Source organism: Mastigoproctus giganteus, chromosome 13 (genome assembly GCF_048544385.1).
Source record: "Mastigoproctus giganteus isolate SK-2022 chromosome 13, ASM4854438v1, whole genome shotgun sequence".
NCBI classification, from domain to species: domain Eukaryota; kingdom Metazoa; phylum Arthropoda; class Arachnida; order Uropygi; family Thelyphonidae; genus Mastigoproctus; species Mastigoproctus giganteus.
The window spans coordinates 174,291,339-174,308,288 of NC_143587.1; the positions used below are offsets into that span (position 1 = coordinate 174,291,339).

At 40.2% G+C, this 16,950-nt stretch overlaps 1 protein-coding gene across 2 annotated transcripts in view; it reads left to right on the forward strand.

Annotated features, from left to right (window-relative positions):
• The window catches only part of mRpS18C (mitochondrial ribosomal protein S18C), a 127,424-nt gene that overhangs the window by 344 nt on the left and 110,130 nt on the right, over positions 1 to 16,950 (forward strand). The window lies entirely within an intron of this gene.

Genomic DNA, 16,950 nt, shown 5'->3' on the forward strand with positions numbered 1-16,950 from the left:
ATAGTAGTAGTGGCAGTGACTAATAAAGCAAGAAACAAAGCTTATATAGCATTAGCCAAAAAAAAAAAAAAAAAAAAACACTTCTACCATCCATACCCTCCAAGAATTTGTCTAGTTCTCTTGAATTGTTCAAACCATCCACTTTCACAAAAACAGACTGACGCCACATCCGAAAATCAACACTGCTGAAGGCAAACTTATACACATCCATCCTGCAACCAACCTTCCTGAACTTGAATTTATGTCCCTCGTTCATACTCAAAGCAAGACAAAGTTTGCCATTCATATTCAGCTTACTCAATCCATTCAAGACCTTAAACACCTCAATCAAGGGGAAGGAAAAATGAGAGTAGGTGTGTGTTATAGGCCTAATGAATCTGATGAGTATAATGAGCTATTGTGCAGAGAAATAGAGTGGGCCAGTAAATCAGAATGTCTTATAATGGGATATTTTAACTTTCCAGATATTGACTGGAATTTGTGGGTTGGTCACTTGCACACTAGCAAGACTTTTGTGGATTTATTGGATGACTGTTTTCTACAGCAACATGTTCTGGAGGCAACCAGAGGAAGTAATTACTCTTAATCAGATTATCAACAGTCATTATTCATGCATTAAGAATTTGTAGATAAAGGAACCAATTGGTGATAGTGATCACAATGTATTGATGTGGCAATTACTTAAAGGGAAGGGCTTTTGCTTTTGTAAAGATAACTACAGGGGTCTCAGACAGTTTTTAAATTCTGTACAGTGGGATCAACTGATGATGTTACCATTGTTGAATTCTAAATGGGATGCCTTCGGGGACTTAATTTTGGAGCTTACTAGGCTTTTAATTCCAACTAAGAAATACTGTTCAAGGTTTAGGCCTAAATGAATGTCAGATGAATTAATGAGGCTCGTGGCAGAGAAGAAATGTATGCGATGCATATAAATTATCAGGTGACACAGAAGGTATAAACTAGTAGTCATGAAGGAGGTTAGACAGGCAAAGGCAGATTATGAGACATCTTTGGCAAAGGATGCAAAGAAAAACAGTAAAGAGTTCTTTACTTATGTAAACTCTAGAAGAAAGGGATGAATCAGATTGATGATCATGCTCAGGTAGCTGATAAACTGAATGAGTATTTTGCATCTACATTCACACATGAGCAGTTATTCAATGAGGGAGAGCCAGAAGTTTATCAAACTCTAACAGGGAGCTAAGTGATATTGTAATAACTGAGAGCAAAGTGGAAGAGAAATTGAAGTTAAACATAAAAAAGGCATCTGGGGTGAATGGGATCTATCCAGTTATATTAAAGGTGGCAGCAAAGGAAGTAAGCAAACTCGTAGCCATAATTATGAGAGCTTCCTTGGACTCAATGGCACCTCCGTAGCCAGGTGGGCAGGAGCAGCAGTGCGTAGCACACGCTTCTTGATTAGACCAGGGTTCAAGCCTGTGACCCAAATACGGAGGATGCGGAAATGTCAGGGAATGACCACCGCATATCCCAGGAGCAATATGGCCTTAGTTGCTAATGCTCCTAAAAAAAAAAAAACCAAACAAAAAAACCATCCTTGGACTCAGGGGAGGTCCCCATAGACTGGAGGTGTGCAAATGTATCACCAATTCACAAAAGGTGACACAAGTAACTATAGACCTGTTAGTTTAACTTGTGTTCTGGGGAAAATAATGGAATCACTGGTTAAAGAGCATTGCAGGATCATCTAGACAAGACTGCAGTAATTGTTAAGACACAGCATGGGTTTGTTAATGGGAGGTCTTGTCTGACCAATTTGATTGGATACTATGATGTGGTCACAAAGGAACTGAATGCCAAAAATAATTTTGATATCATATACTTAGGGGGGATAAGGAATTCTTCACATATATAAATGCGAAGAAGAGCAGGACAAACCAGATCGGATCTTTACGTAAGGGAAAGGGGATAGTATTAAATACACTAGCTGCCGTTGCAGATGAACTCAACAATTATTTTGCATCGATATTTACAAATGAAAAACCTTTTGTGGCAATGGGAAATTGTGGGAGCAAAGTTGAAAAATATGTAATTAATGATATTGAAATTTTGCAAGATTATTTAATGAAAAAACTTTTGAGCCTACAGACCAGTAAGGCTCCTGGAGTTGATGGAATATACCCTATAATCTTAAAGGAGGTGGCAAGTGAGTGCATTGAACCATTGAGGCTAATTATGCGAGCATCACTAGACACTGGGGAGATTCCCTTGGATTGGAAAAGTGCCAATGTATCTCCCATACATAAGGGTGGCTCTAAGAGTGAAGTGGGAAATTATCGACCTGTCAGTCTGACTTCAGTGGTAGAGAAAATTGTGGCGGTAATGATCAAGGGTGGAATTTGAGGATAATTTGGATAGAATTGAAATTCTCAAGGATACTCAGCATGGTTTTGTAAAGGGAAAATCATGTTTAACAAATCTGGTTCGCTATTTTGAAAGGGTCACTCACTAGCTGGATTTAGGGAATATTTTCGACATTGTTTATTTAGATTTCAGCAAAGCTTTTGACTCAGTCCCACATGAGCGGTTACTTTATAAGCTAGAACAGGTTGGAATCACTGGGAAAATCCTTAGATGGACAGCAGGATGGCTTCAGGGCAGGAGGCAGTAGGTTGTGATAAATTGCTATTCCTCAGATTGGGTTGATGTAAGAAGTGAGGTTCCCCAAGGATCAGTATTAGGACCACTGTTGTTTTTAATTTTCATAAACGACATCGATGAAGGGATAGAGGGCGTGATGTCTAAATTTGCAGATGATGTTAAAATTGGTAGAGTAGTTAATAATCACTGTCAAGCTGAGCTTCTTCAGAGAAACCTAGATGGACTTCAGGAATGGTCAGAAAAATGGCAGCTATGCTTTAATCCAACGAAGTGTAAGGTATTATACCTGGGAAATAGTAATCCCAAAATAACTTATTCGCTTGGTGGAGTTCAACTAAACCCAGTACTGGAGGAAAGGGACTTGGGTGTTATGATACGGTCAGACATGAAATTCTCTGAGCATGTAAACAGGTTGCAAGAAGGCCCATGGTGTCCAATCGATGATCTGTTGAACTTTTGCAAGTAGAGATAGAGACGTGATAATCCCATTATATAAGGCTTTTGTTAGACCACACTTGGAATACTATGTTCAAGTATGGAGATCGCCTAAAGACATCGAACTTATTGAAAGGGTGCAAAGACGGGTAACTGGCCTGGTGAGATATATTTAGATATTAGATATTTTAGATATCTAATCTAAATTTTAGATCGGCAAAAGGGTGTCCTTATGAAGAAAGACTTTGAATATGTGGGTTGCAGAGTTTGGAAACTAGACACATTAGAGGAGATACGATTGAGGTGTTTAAGGCTCTGAGAGGCATCAGTAAAATGAATGAGGACGAAATTTTCAAGATTATAAATGATGTTAGAACTAGGGGACATAAATTCAAGTTACAGGGAAGATGTTTTGATTGGAGTGCAGGAAGTTTTATTTTAGCCAGCGAGTTATAAATTACTGGAATAATTTGCTTACATGAGAGGTAGAGGCTGAGAATTTGGGGAAATTCAAAGGTCATCTGGATAGAACCTTCGGGTGAGGGAAGCGCATAGGATGATAGGTTTAATTTCCTTTTCTTTTATTTATTAATATTATTTATATATTTTTATTTTTAAAATTTTTTTATCATTGTTTTTTTCGGTTTTTTTTTTTTTTTTTTTTTTTTTTTGGCTGGTTCAGCATAAGCCATAGCTTTCTTGCGCCATGCGACCATTACTAATACTAATACTTGGATTTCAGAAAAACTTTTGATACTGTTGCACATGGAAGACTGCTGTACAAATTGGAGAGGTATGGCATTAAGGATAAGTTGCTACAATGGATAAAGGGATGGTTGAGTGGGAGACGACAGAGAGTGGTAATCAGTGGACACTGCTCTTCGTGGACAAATGTTATTAGTGGAGTTCCCCAGGGTTTGGTGTTTGTCCCATTGTTGTTTAACCCCAGATGCTTATATCTAGTGAGTATTAGCTGGAAATCATCATTCTTGTCTTCCTTGGTGATTCCCTTTTATCTCTCTCTCTCTCGGGGTAGTTCAGCAATTTTTTTTTGGCTGGTGCAGCATAAGCGTCACGCATCCTTGCACCATATGGCTAATAATAATAATAACAATAATAATAATGTTGATGATGCCACCTGGCCTCAGAAACGATCCAACACATCACCGCGGGGTGGAAGGTGATCACCCAAACTGAGTATTTTCATAGACATGACCAGGTAGCTAGGATAATATATCAGAAGCTAGTGAGGAAATGCCAGTTGACCAAAGGAAGTGTACCATACTACAAATATGAACCCCAGGCAGTACTAGAGACTCGAACACACAAGCTGTACTGGGATCGTGCCATAATAATGGATAAGACCAACCCGCACAACAAACCGGACATAACACTTGTGGATAGGATGGAAAAGACTACCTTTCTGATTGACATAGCGGTGCGGAACACTAGCAATGTCCAGAAAACCCAGGAGGAAAATATTAGGAAGTACACAAACCTGAGACACGAGATCAAGGAGATGTGGAATATGCAAGAAGTATCACCATTCCGATCATCGTGTCAACAACCGGTATGGTACCAAAGACTCTACATAGCAGCCTATCAACAATAGGTCTCCCAGAGAACACCTACAAGGAACTCCAGAAAGTCGCAATCTGGAACACCTGTAAGATAGTCAGAGATTTCCTCGACCGACAGTAACACCAGACATTACAACCATCCTGTGTACTTGGTAGCAGTACCCGTCACGGAGTGGAATCCCCCAATCAGGGAGAAATAATATAGGAGCAACAACAATAATAATAATGAAATACCTTCATCAATATCAATGATATTGTATTTCAGGTTCAATTAGCAATAGCATTAGTAGAGACAAATGATGCAAGAAAGGAAGCTTATGCAGCATCAGCCAAAAAAAAAAAAAAAAAAAACACGCTCCCATTTTGCCCCTCCGTTTGTTCCAAGTACCTGTCCAGCTCAGGCTTAAATTTTTATTTAGGCTATCAACTTCCACAACAAAGGATGGAAGTCTGATCCACCACCCAACCACCCGCTGGCTAAAGGCAAACTTCCACACATCTATCCTACATCTGTCTTTCCTCAATTTGAATTTATGCCCTCTGAAATGATTATTCTGAGCAAGAGGAAGAATTCCATCAGCATTGAGCATGCTCAAACCATTCAAGGATTTATACACCTCAATCAGATCACCTCGCAGGTGCCTAGTCTTCAAACACTGTCATTTGCAAAATTTAAGCCTTTCTTCGTAAGAACAACCCTTTGTACCATTCACTAATCTTGTTGCCCTTGTCTGTACTCATTCCAACAGCTCTACATCCTTCTTAAAATGAGGCCTCGAGACCTGTATACAGTACTCAAGGTGTGGCCTGACCATTGCCTTATATAAGGGGATAATCACCTCCTTATCCCTGCTAGAAAAATTCCTGTATATCATTGACAAGACACTATGAGCTACTCTTGCAGACCACCTACACTGCTCAGAAAACTTCATATCTGCCTGCACAATTATCCCCAGGACCTTTTCGTTCTCTACCACTGTCAATGTAGTACCACAGAGTTGATACGTCACTCTGGAGTTGCTGCTTCCCATATATAGTACTTTACATTTGTCAATGTTAAACTTCATTTGCCACGTTTCAGCCCATCTGCTCAACTTGTCTAGATCCTGTTGCAGCAGCGTACTGTCATTAGTGTCCTTAACAATCCTGCCAACCTTCGAATCGTCTGCAAACTTGGACATTGAGCTTGATATACAATCATCAATAACATTTATAAATACAGAAAACAATGGACCCAATACTGAACCCCGAGAGACTTCACTAATAACAATAGTCCACGATGAGCAGTGTCCATTGATTACCAGTCTTTGTCTTCTCCCACTCAACCATCCCTTTATCCATAGCAGCAATTTGCCTCCAATGCCACACTGTTCCAATTTGTGCAGCAATCTTCCATGTATGCAACAGTATCAAAAGCCTTTCTAAGATACAAATATATGATATCAAAATTATTCCCTGCATCCAGTTCCTTTGTGAACACATCATAGTATCGAATCATATTGGTCAGGCACGACTTTCCTTTAACAAAACCATGGTGTGTCCAAGCTATAACTGAAGTCTTGTCTAGATGTTCCTGCAGTGCTTCTTAAACCAGTGCCTCCATTAATTTTCCTGGAACAGAAGTTAAGCTAACAGGTCTATAATTACTTGTGTTGCCCTTTGATCCTCCTTTGTGAATTGGGGTCACATTTGTACATCTCCAGTCCCCAGTCCATGGGTACCTCCCCTAAGTCCAAAAAAAGCTCTCATAATTATGGCTAAGGGTTTGCTTACTTCCTTTGGTGCCTCCTTTAATATAACTGGATAGATTCCATCCACCCCGGGTGCCTTTTTTATGTTTATCTTCAACAATTTCTCCTCCACTTTAATATCACTTATTACAAAATCATCCAGCTCACTGCCAGCTCACTAATAATCAGATCAAGAGTATTACTCCCTCTCGTTGCCTCCTGAACATGTTGATGTAGAAAACAATCATCCAATAAATCCACAAAAGCCTTGTTACTGTGTGAGTGACCAACCCACAAATTCCAGTCAATATCTGGGAAATTAAAATCCCCCATTATAAGATTCTCTGATTTACTGGCCCACCAATTTCCCTGTACAGTTTCTTATTATACTCATCAGAGTCATTAGGCCTATAGCATACTCCTACTCTCAATTTTGATCTCCCAATGCTTATGTCACACTAAACTGACTCGACATTGCACTGTCCAGCGATGTCAACTGGCTTCATTTCCTTGGATTTCATGTGTTTCTTAACTAATGGTATAACCCCGAATCCCTACCTATCTTTTCTATCCTTCCTGTACACATTGTACTCCCGAAATTCCAGTTCTGCATTCCTTATATCAGTGTGACACCATGTCTCTGATACTACAACAATATCTGCCTTTGATGTTCTGAGCAATACCTCAAATTCATCAAATTTATTTACCAAACTCCTAGCATTGGTGTACATGCAAGTATACATTGCACCTGTTCCTATTCTTAGCTATCCTAGCACAACCCTTGTGTTTACTTGTACTGCAATGACTTTCAGTAGTCTCTGAAATACCCTGCATCTTGTTTTTCTCAATCTGCTTCTATTAGAATGACCACTCATTCCAATAGAAGCAGTGCAAGGATCATTTTCACCTCTGCCTGTGGCTACTGTTAATCTATTAATCCTTGTATCCCCTTGAGCTAGCAGTTTTCCGACCCACCTAACACTGCCTCGATAGCATCAGCAAATGTTCTTGCACCCTTTCTATTTAAGGAATCCCATCCCTGTAGAAGCAGTCTCTCCTGTTAACATGTACAGACCAAGCTGAAAAAAATTCTATCCCTTGAGCCTTGCACAATATTTCCAGGGCCTTATTGATCGACAAGACTCTTAGCATTAGCATTAGTAGAGGCATATGATGCAAGAAAGCAAGTTTGTGCAGCATCATGCAAAAAAAAAAAAAAAAACCCAGTCCCATTTCACCCCTCCGTTCATTCGGAATACCTATCCATCTGAGCCTTAAATTTATTTAGGCTATCAACTTCCGCAACATGGGATGGAAGTCTGTTCCACTAACCAACTACCCGCTGGCTAAAGGAAAATTTCCGCACATCTATCCTACATCTGTCTTTCCTCAATTTGAATTTATGCCCTCTCATATAATTATTCTGAGCAAGAGGAAGAATCCTATCGGCATTGAGTATGCTCAAACCATACAAGGTTTTATACACCTCTATCAGACCAACTCGCCGGTGCGTAGTCTCCAAACACTGTAATTTGCAAAACTTAAGCCTTTCTTCGTAAGTGCAACACTTTGTTCCATTCACTAATCTTATTTCCCTTGTCTGTACTTGTTCCAGCAGCTCTACATCCTTCTTGAAATTAGGCCTTCAGACCTGTATACAGTACTGATGGTGTCCCCTGCCCATTGCCTTATACAAGGGAGTAATCACCTCCTTATCCCTGCTAGAAAAATTCCTATATATCATTGACAAGACACCATGAGCTACTCTTGCAGTTCGTCTGCACTGCTCAGAGAACTTCATATCTGCCTGCACACTTATATCCATGTCCTTTTCATTCTCCACCACTGTCAGTGTAGTACAACAGAGTTGATACGTTGCTCTGGGGGTTTCTGTATCCCCTATGTAGTACTTTACATTTGTCAATGTTAAACTTGATTTGCCACCTCTCATCCCATCTGCTCAACCGTTCCAGATCCTGTTGCAGCAGCATAGCATCAGTAGTCACCTTAACAACCCTGCCCACCTTTGTATTGTCTGCAAACTTGGACATTAAGCTTGATATACCATCGTCAGTATCATTTATAAATTCAGAAAACAACAATGGACTCAACACTGAACCCGGAGGAACTCCAATAATAACATTAGTCCATGATGAGCAGTGTCCATTGATTACCGCTCTCTGTCTTCTCGCAGTCAACCATCCCTTTATCCATAGAAGCAATTTTCCTCCAATGCCACACTGTGCCAATTTGTTCAGCAGTCTTCCATGTGCAACAGTATCAAAATCCTTTCTAAGATCCAGATATATGATATCAAAGTTATTCCCTGCATCCAGTTCCTTTGTGACCACATCATAGTATCATATCAGATCGGTCAAGCAAGACTTTCCCTTAACAAAACCATGCTGTGTCCGAGCTATAACTGAAGTCTTGTCTAGATTATGCTGGAGTGCTTCCTTTACCAGTGCCTCCATTAATTTTCCTGGAACAGAAGTTAAACGAACAGGTCTATAGTTACTTGTGTCGCCCTTTGATCCTCCTCTGTGGATTGGGGTCACATCTGCACACCTCTAGTCCATGGGTACCTCCCCTGAGTTCAAAAAAGCTCTCATAATTATGGCAAAAAGTTTGCTTACTTCTTTTGCTGCATCGTTTAATATAACTGGATAGATCCCATACACCCCGGGTACCTTTTTTATGTGTATACTCAACAATTTCTCCTCCACTTTCCTCTCAGTTATTACAAAATCATCTAGCTCACTGCCAGAGTTTACTTCACCTCTGGCATTCCCCTTCCTGAATAACTCCTCGTGTTAATGTAGATGCAAAATACTCGTTTAGTTTGTTAGCCACCTGAGCAGGATCCTCAACTGTTGAACCATCAATATCCAGTGGACCATTCTGATTCATGCCTTTTCTTCTAGATTTTAAATAGGTAAAGAACTCTTTTCTGTTTTTCTTTGCATCCTTTGCCAAGGATTTCTCATAATCTGCTTTTGCCTGCCTAATATGCTTTGTGACTTGGTTACAGACCAGCTTATATCTATCGTAGGCTTCCATGTCACCCATTAATTTATATGTATCCCATTCATTTTTCTTCTCTGCCATATGTCTCATTAGTTCATCGGACATCCATTTAGGCCTAAACCTTGAACAATATATCTTAGTTGGTATGTAAAGCCTAGTAGCTTCAAAGATAAGTTCTTTGAATTTGAATTTTGAATTTGCTGTTGGTAACATCATCAGTTGTTTCCACCGTATAGAATTTAAATACTGTCTCAGACCACCGTAGTCACCTTTACGAAAGCTTAATCCCTTCCCTTTACTCCTGATGGCAGTTACCTCTTTGAGTAAATCCCACTTCAGCACACTGTGATCACTGCCATCTAGTGGTTCTTTTATCTGCAGATTCTTAATGCATGAAGAATCATTACTGATAATCAGATCAAGAGTATTACTCCCTCTAGTTGCCTCTCGAACATGCTGATTTAGAACACAATCATCCAATAAATCCACAAAAGCCTTGCTAGTGTGTGAGTGACCAACCCACAAATTCCAGTCGATATTTGTGAAATTAAAATCCCCTATTAAAGACTTTTTGATTTACTGGTCCACTCTATTTCTCTGTGCAGTTTTTTATTATATTCATCAGAGTCATTAGGCCTATAGCACCCTACTACTCTCAAAGGCCTCCGTAGCCAAATGGGCAGGAGCGGGAGTGCAGTAGCACACGCTCTTTGAGTAGACCAGGGTTCAAGCCCCTGACTGCTGAATACGGTTGATCTGCCAACCCGCACTGGACCAGCGTGGCAGATTATGGTCCATTTCCCTCAGCATGAATTGTTGAGGAGGCTTCCATCCTGCAATGGGTTGATAATGGCTGCACTTTACTTTTTACTCTCAATTTTGATCTCTCAATGCTTATGTCACACCAAACTGACTCGACATTGCACTGTCCAGCGATGTCAACTGGCTTCACTTCCTTGGATTTTATGTGTTTCTTAATTAACTAATAGCCTAACCCCTCCTCCCTTCCTGTTCTGTCTATCCTTATTGTACACATTATACTTACCAAATTCAGTTCTGCATTCCTTATATCTGTGTGACACCACGTCTCTGATATCCCAACAATATCTGCCTTCGATGTTTTGAGCAATACCTCAAATTCATCAAATTTATTTACCAAACTCCTAGCATTGGTGTACACCAAGTATACATGCACCTGTTCCTATTCTTAGCTACCCTAACACAACCCATGTATTTACTTGTACCGTAATGAATCCCAGCAGTCTCTGAATTATGCTGCAAGTTGTTTTCCAGGCTGCTGCTCATTCCAATAGAAGCAGTGCAAGAATCACTTTTACCTCCGCCAGCAGCTACTGTTAATCTATTTGTCCTTGTATCCCCCCCCAAGCTAGCAGTTTTCCGACCCACCTAACTCTGCCTCGATAGCATCAGCAAATATTCTTGCACCCTTTCTGTTTAAGTGTATCCCATCCCTGTAGAAGCAGTCCCTCCTGTTAACAAGTACAGACCAGGCTGAAAAAAATTCTGCCCCTTGAGCCTTGAACAATTTTTCTAGAGCCAAATTTATCGACAAGGCTCTCATCATATACTCCCTCCTATCGTGTCTGGGCAGAATTGGAGACACTTTCAAATTCAACCGTAATTCACGGATTGTTTCAACAGTGACCTGTACTTGTTAAGTAATTCTGCCGGTCTCCTACTCTTAATATCATTAGTGCCAACGTGTACAACAATATCACCCTTTGTGCCTTTAAAAGCTGATATCTGTTCTGCAGCGTCATCAACCTTTGCCTCTGGCAGATATACCCTGGTCCTGTTCCACCTATCCTTTTAAATAGCATGTTCCCCGTTTCCCTGACAATAGAGTCACCAACAACTACTAGATCCTGTGGGACCAGGAAATGTCCTAGTTTGCAGATGATACAAATTAATGAGGAGTTATTCAGGGAGGGGAATTCTAGAGGTGAGTTAAACTCTGGCAGTGAGCTCGATGATTTTGTAATAACTGAGAGGAAAGTGGAGGAGAAATTTTTGAAGATAAAGATAAAAAAGGCACCTGTGGTGGATGGGATCTATCCAGTTATTTTTAAGGAGGTCGCAAAGGAAGTAAGCAAACCCTTAACCATAATTATGAGAGCTTCTTTGGACTTATGGGAGGTACTCATGGACTGGAGTTGTGCAAATGTGACCCCTTTCACAAAGGAGGATGAAAGGGTAACACAAATAATTTTAGACCTCTTAGTTTAAATTCTGTTCCAGGAAAATTAATAAAGGTACTGGTTAAAGAAGCACTGCAGGATCATCTAGACAAAACTTCAGTTTTGGCTCGGACACAACATGGTTTTGTTTAGGGAAAGTCTTGCCTGACCAATTTGATTGGATACTATAGTGTGGTCACAAAGGAACTGGATGCAGGGATTAACTTTGATATCATATATTTGGATCTTAGAAAGGCTTTTGATACTGTTGCACATGGAAGACTGCTGCACAGATTGGAACAGTGTGGCATTTGAGGCAAATTGCTGCTATGGATAAAGGGATGGTTGAGTGGGAGAAGTCAGAAAGTGGTAATCAATGGACACTGCTCGTCGTGGACTAATGTTATAAGTGGAGTCCCTCAGAGTTCAGTATTGTGTCCATTGTAGTTTTCTGTATTTATAAATGATATTGATGATGGTATATCAAGCTTAATGTCCAAGTTTGCAGACGATACGAAGGTTGGCAGGGTTGTTAAGGACACTAAGACAGTACTCTACTGCAACAGGATCTATAAAAGTTGAGCAGGTGGGCTGAGAGGTGGCAACAGAAGTTTAACATTGGCAAATGCAAAGTACTACATATAGGAAGCAGGAACCCCAGAACAACGTATCAACTCTGTGGTACTACACTGACAGTGGTTGAGAACGAAAAAGACCTGGGGATAACTGTGCAGGCAGATATTAAGTTTTCTGAGCAGTGTAGACGGTCTGCAGGAGTAGCTCATAGTGTCTTGTGAATGATATACAAGAACTCTTCTAGCAGGGATAAGGAGGTGATTATCCTCTTATATAAGGCAATGGTCAGCACACGTTGTATACAGGTCTGGAGGCCTCATTTTAAGAAAGATTTAGAGCTGTTGGAACGAGTACAGGGAAGGGCAACAAGATTAGTGAATGGAATAAAGGGTTGCTCTTATGAAGAAAAACTTAAATTTTGCAAATTACAGTATCCGGAGACTAAGCACCTGCGAGGTGATCTGATTGAGGTGTATAAATCCGTGAATGGCTTGAGCGTGCTCAATGCTCATGCAATACTTCCTCTTGCTCAGAATAATCATTTGAGAGGGCATAAATTCAAATTGAGGAAAGACAGATATAGGATAGATATGCGGACGTTTGCCTTTAGCCAGTGGGTGGTTGGTGGAACAGACTTCTATCCTTTGTTGTAGAAGTTGATAGCCTAAATAAATTTAAGGCTGAGCTGGACAGGTACTTGGAACAAACGGAGGGGTGAAATGGGAGCGTGTTTTTTTTTTTTTTTTTTTTGGCTGATGCTGCATAAGCTTGCTTTCTTGCATCATATGCCTCTACTAATGCTAATTAAATTAAATTAATGTCCAAATTTGCAGATCATACAAAGGTTAGCAACGTTGTTAGCGACAGTCATCATCATCAGCCATTTTCAATCCACTGCAGGATGAAGGCCTCCCCTGCAACTTTCCAGTTCCTTCTGTTTTGTGCAATGGCCATCCATTTACTACCCATAAATTCATGAACTTCATGTATCCATCTCCGCCATTGTCTTCCATGTTTCCTTTTAGCTCCACTTGGGTACCATTCTGTTGTTTTCTTAGTCCATCTGTCATCAAGTCTTCGAGCTATGTGTCCTGCCCAAGACCATTTCATTTCTTTAGTTTTGATAATGATGTCCTTTACTTGAGTTTGCTGCCTAATCCATGTGCTTTTCTTCTTATCTAACACTCTGATTCCCAGTATAATTCCTTCCATTCTTTGATTTGTAGTTCTCAGCTTCTATTCCATTTTTTTGGTGAGTGCCCAAGTTTCCCTTCCATAAGTCATGGTGGGGAATATACATTGGTACATTTTTTTAGGTTTCAGACATATTGGGATATTGCTCTTCAGTATGTGACTATAGTGTCTGAGTGCTATCCATCCAAAATTTATTCTTCTTTTGACTTCCAGCCATTTATCATTATTACTGCTAATAACTTGTCCCAGATAAGTATATGACTCCACCTTTTCAATTACTGCTCCTTCAATCATTATGTCACTTTCTGTGGCATACCTGTTCATCATTACTTTTGTTTTAGCCATATTCATCTTTAGTCCAAAATCCTTACTAACTCTGCATAACTGATTAAGATTTTCCTCTAATTCTTTGGGATCGTGGCTTATGATCACAATGTCATCTGCAAATCGTAAATGGTTTAGGTTATCTCCATTCACATTGACTCCTTTCTGCAACCAGTCTAATCTGCTGAAAGCTTCCTCAAGGGCAGCAGCAAACAGCTTCGGAGATATTGTGTCTCCTTGTCAAAATCTATTGCTTCTATTGGAATGAGCCGCAGCCTGGAAAATAAGATGCAGGATATTTCAGAGACTGCTGGGAATCATTGGGGTACAAATAAACACATAGGTTGTGTTAGGGTAGCTAAGAAAAAGAACAGGTGCATGTATACTTGCGTGTACACCAATGCTAGGAGTTTAGTAAATAAATTTGATGAATTTGAGGTATTGCTCAAAACATCAAAGGCAGATATTGTGGGGATTTCAGAGACGTAGTGTCATACAGATATAAGGAATGCAGAACTGGAAATTGGGGAGTACAATGTCTACAGAAAGGATAGGAAGGGAGGAGGGGTTAGGCTATTAGTTAAGAAATACATAAAATCCAAGGAAGTGAAGCCAGTCGACATTGCTGGACAGTTCAGTGTCGAGTCAGTTTGGTGTGATATAAGCATTGGGAGATCGAAATTGAGAGTAGGAGTGTGCTATAGGCCTAATGACTCTGATGAGTATAATAAGAAACTGTATGGGGATATAGAGTGGGCCAGTATATCAGAGATATATTTATTCCCAGATATTGACTGGAATTTGTGGGCTGGTCACTCACACACTAGCAAGGCTTTTGTGGATTTATTGGATGATTGTTTTCTACATCAGCATGTTCGGGAGGCAGCTAGAGGGAGTAATACTCTTGATTTGATTATCAGTAGTGATTCTTCATGCATTAAGAATCGGCAGGTAAATGAACCACTAGGGGGCAGTGATCACAGTGTGCTGAAGTGGAATTTACTCAAAGAGGTAACTACCATTAGGGGTAAACGGAAGGGTTATTGCTTTCGTAAAGGCGACTACGATGGACTGAGACAGTATTTAAATTCTATACAGTGGGACCAACTGATGATGTTACCAACAGCAAATTCAAAATGGGAAGCATTCAAAGAACTTATCTTGGAAGCTACTAGTCTTTACATATGAACTAAGAAATATTGTTCAAGGTTTAGGCCTAAGTGGATGTCAGATGAACTAATGAGACATATGGCAGAGACTGTAACCATATCAGAAGAATGCATGGGATACATACAAATTAACACGTGACAAAGAAGCCTATGATAGTAAAAAAATGAGTAAAAAAGATAGGTGGAACAGGACCAGGGTATGTCTGCCAGGGGCAAAGGTTGATGACGTTGTAGAGCGAATATCATCTTTTAAGGGCACAAAAGGTGATATAGTTGTACACATTGGCACTAATAATATTAAGAGTAGGAGACCGGCAGAATTACTTAACGAGTACAGGTCACTGTTGAACAAAAGCCGAGAATTAGGGTTGAATTTGAAAGTGTCTGCAATTCTGCCCAGACACGATAGGAGGGAGTATATGATGAGAGCCTTGTCGATCAATTCGGCCCTGGAAAAATTGTGCAAGGCTCAAGGGGTAGAATTTTTTTCAGCCTGGACTGTACTTGTTAACAGGAGAGATTGCTTCTACAGGGATGGGATACACTTAAATAGAAAGGGTGCAAAAATATTTGCTGATGCTATCGAGGCAGTGTTAGGTGGGTCGGAAAAGTGCTAGCTTGGGGGGAGACAAAGACCAATAGATTGACAGTAGCCACTGGCAGAGGTGAAAGAGATTCTTGCACTGCTTCTATTAGAATGAGCAGAAGCCTGGAAAACAAGATGCATGGTATTTCAGAGACTGCTGGGAGCCATTGCGGTACAAGTAAACACATGGGTTGTGTTAGGGTAGCTAAGAATAGAAACAGGTGCAGGTATACTTATGTGTACACCAATGCTAGGAGTTTAGTAAATAAATTTGATGAATTTGAGGTATTGCTCAAAACATCAAAGGCAGATATTGTTGGGATATCAGAGACGTGGTGTCACACAGATATAAGGGATGCAGAACTGCAATTTGGGGAGTACAACGTCTACAGAAAGGATAGACAGGATAGGAAGGGGGGAGGGGTTATGCTATTAGTTAAGAAACACATAAAAACCAAGGAAGTGAAGCCAGTCGACATCGCCGGACAGTGCAGTGTTGAGTCAGTTTGGTGTGACATAAGCATTGGGAGATCAAAATTGAGAGTAGGAGTGTGCTATAGGCCCAATGACTGTGAGGAGTATAATAAGGAACTGTACAGGGAAATAGAGTGGGCCAGTAAATCAGAGAGTCTTATAATGGGAGATTTTAATTTCCCAGATATTGACTGGAATTTGGGGGCTGGTTACTCGCACACTAGCAGGGCTTTTGTGGATTTATTGGATGATTGTTTTCTACATCAGCATGTTTGAGAGGCAACTAGAGGGAGTAATACTCTTGATTTGATTATCAGCAGTGATTCTTCATGCATTAAGAATCTGCAGATAAACGAACCACTAGGTGGCAGTGATTACAGTGTGCTGAACTGGGATTTACTCAAAGAGGTAACTACCATTAGGGGTAAAGGGAAGGGTTATTGCTTCCATAAAGGCGACTACGATGGACTGAGACAGTATTTAAATTCTATACAGTGGGACCAACTGATGATGTTACCAACAGCAAATTCAAAATGGGAAGCATTCAAAGAACTTATCTTGGAAGCTACTAGGCTTTACATACCAACTAAGAAATATTGTTCAAGGTTTAGGCCAAAATGGATGTCAGATGAACTAATGAGGCATATGGCAGAGAAGAAAAATGCATGGGATACTTACAAATTAACACATGACACAGAAGCCTATGATAGATACAAGTTGATATGCAACCAAGTTACAAAGGAGGTTAGGCAGGCAAAGGCAGATTACGAGAAATCCTTGGCAAGGGATGCAAAGAGTTCTTTACTTATGTTAACTCTAGAAGGAAGGGGATGAATCAGATTGGTCCACTTGATATTGATGGGTCAACTGTTGATGATCCTGCTCAGGTAGCTAACAAACTAAATGAATATTTTGCATCGATATTCACACATGAGGAATTATTCAGCGAAGGGAATGCCAGAGGTGTATTCAACTCTGGCAGTAGGCTAGAGAATCTTGTAATAACTGAGAGTAAAGTGGAGGAGAAATTGT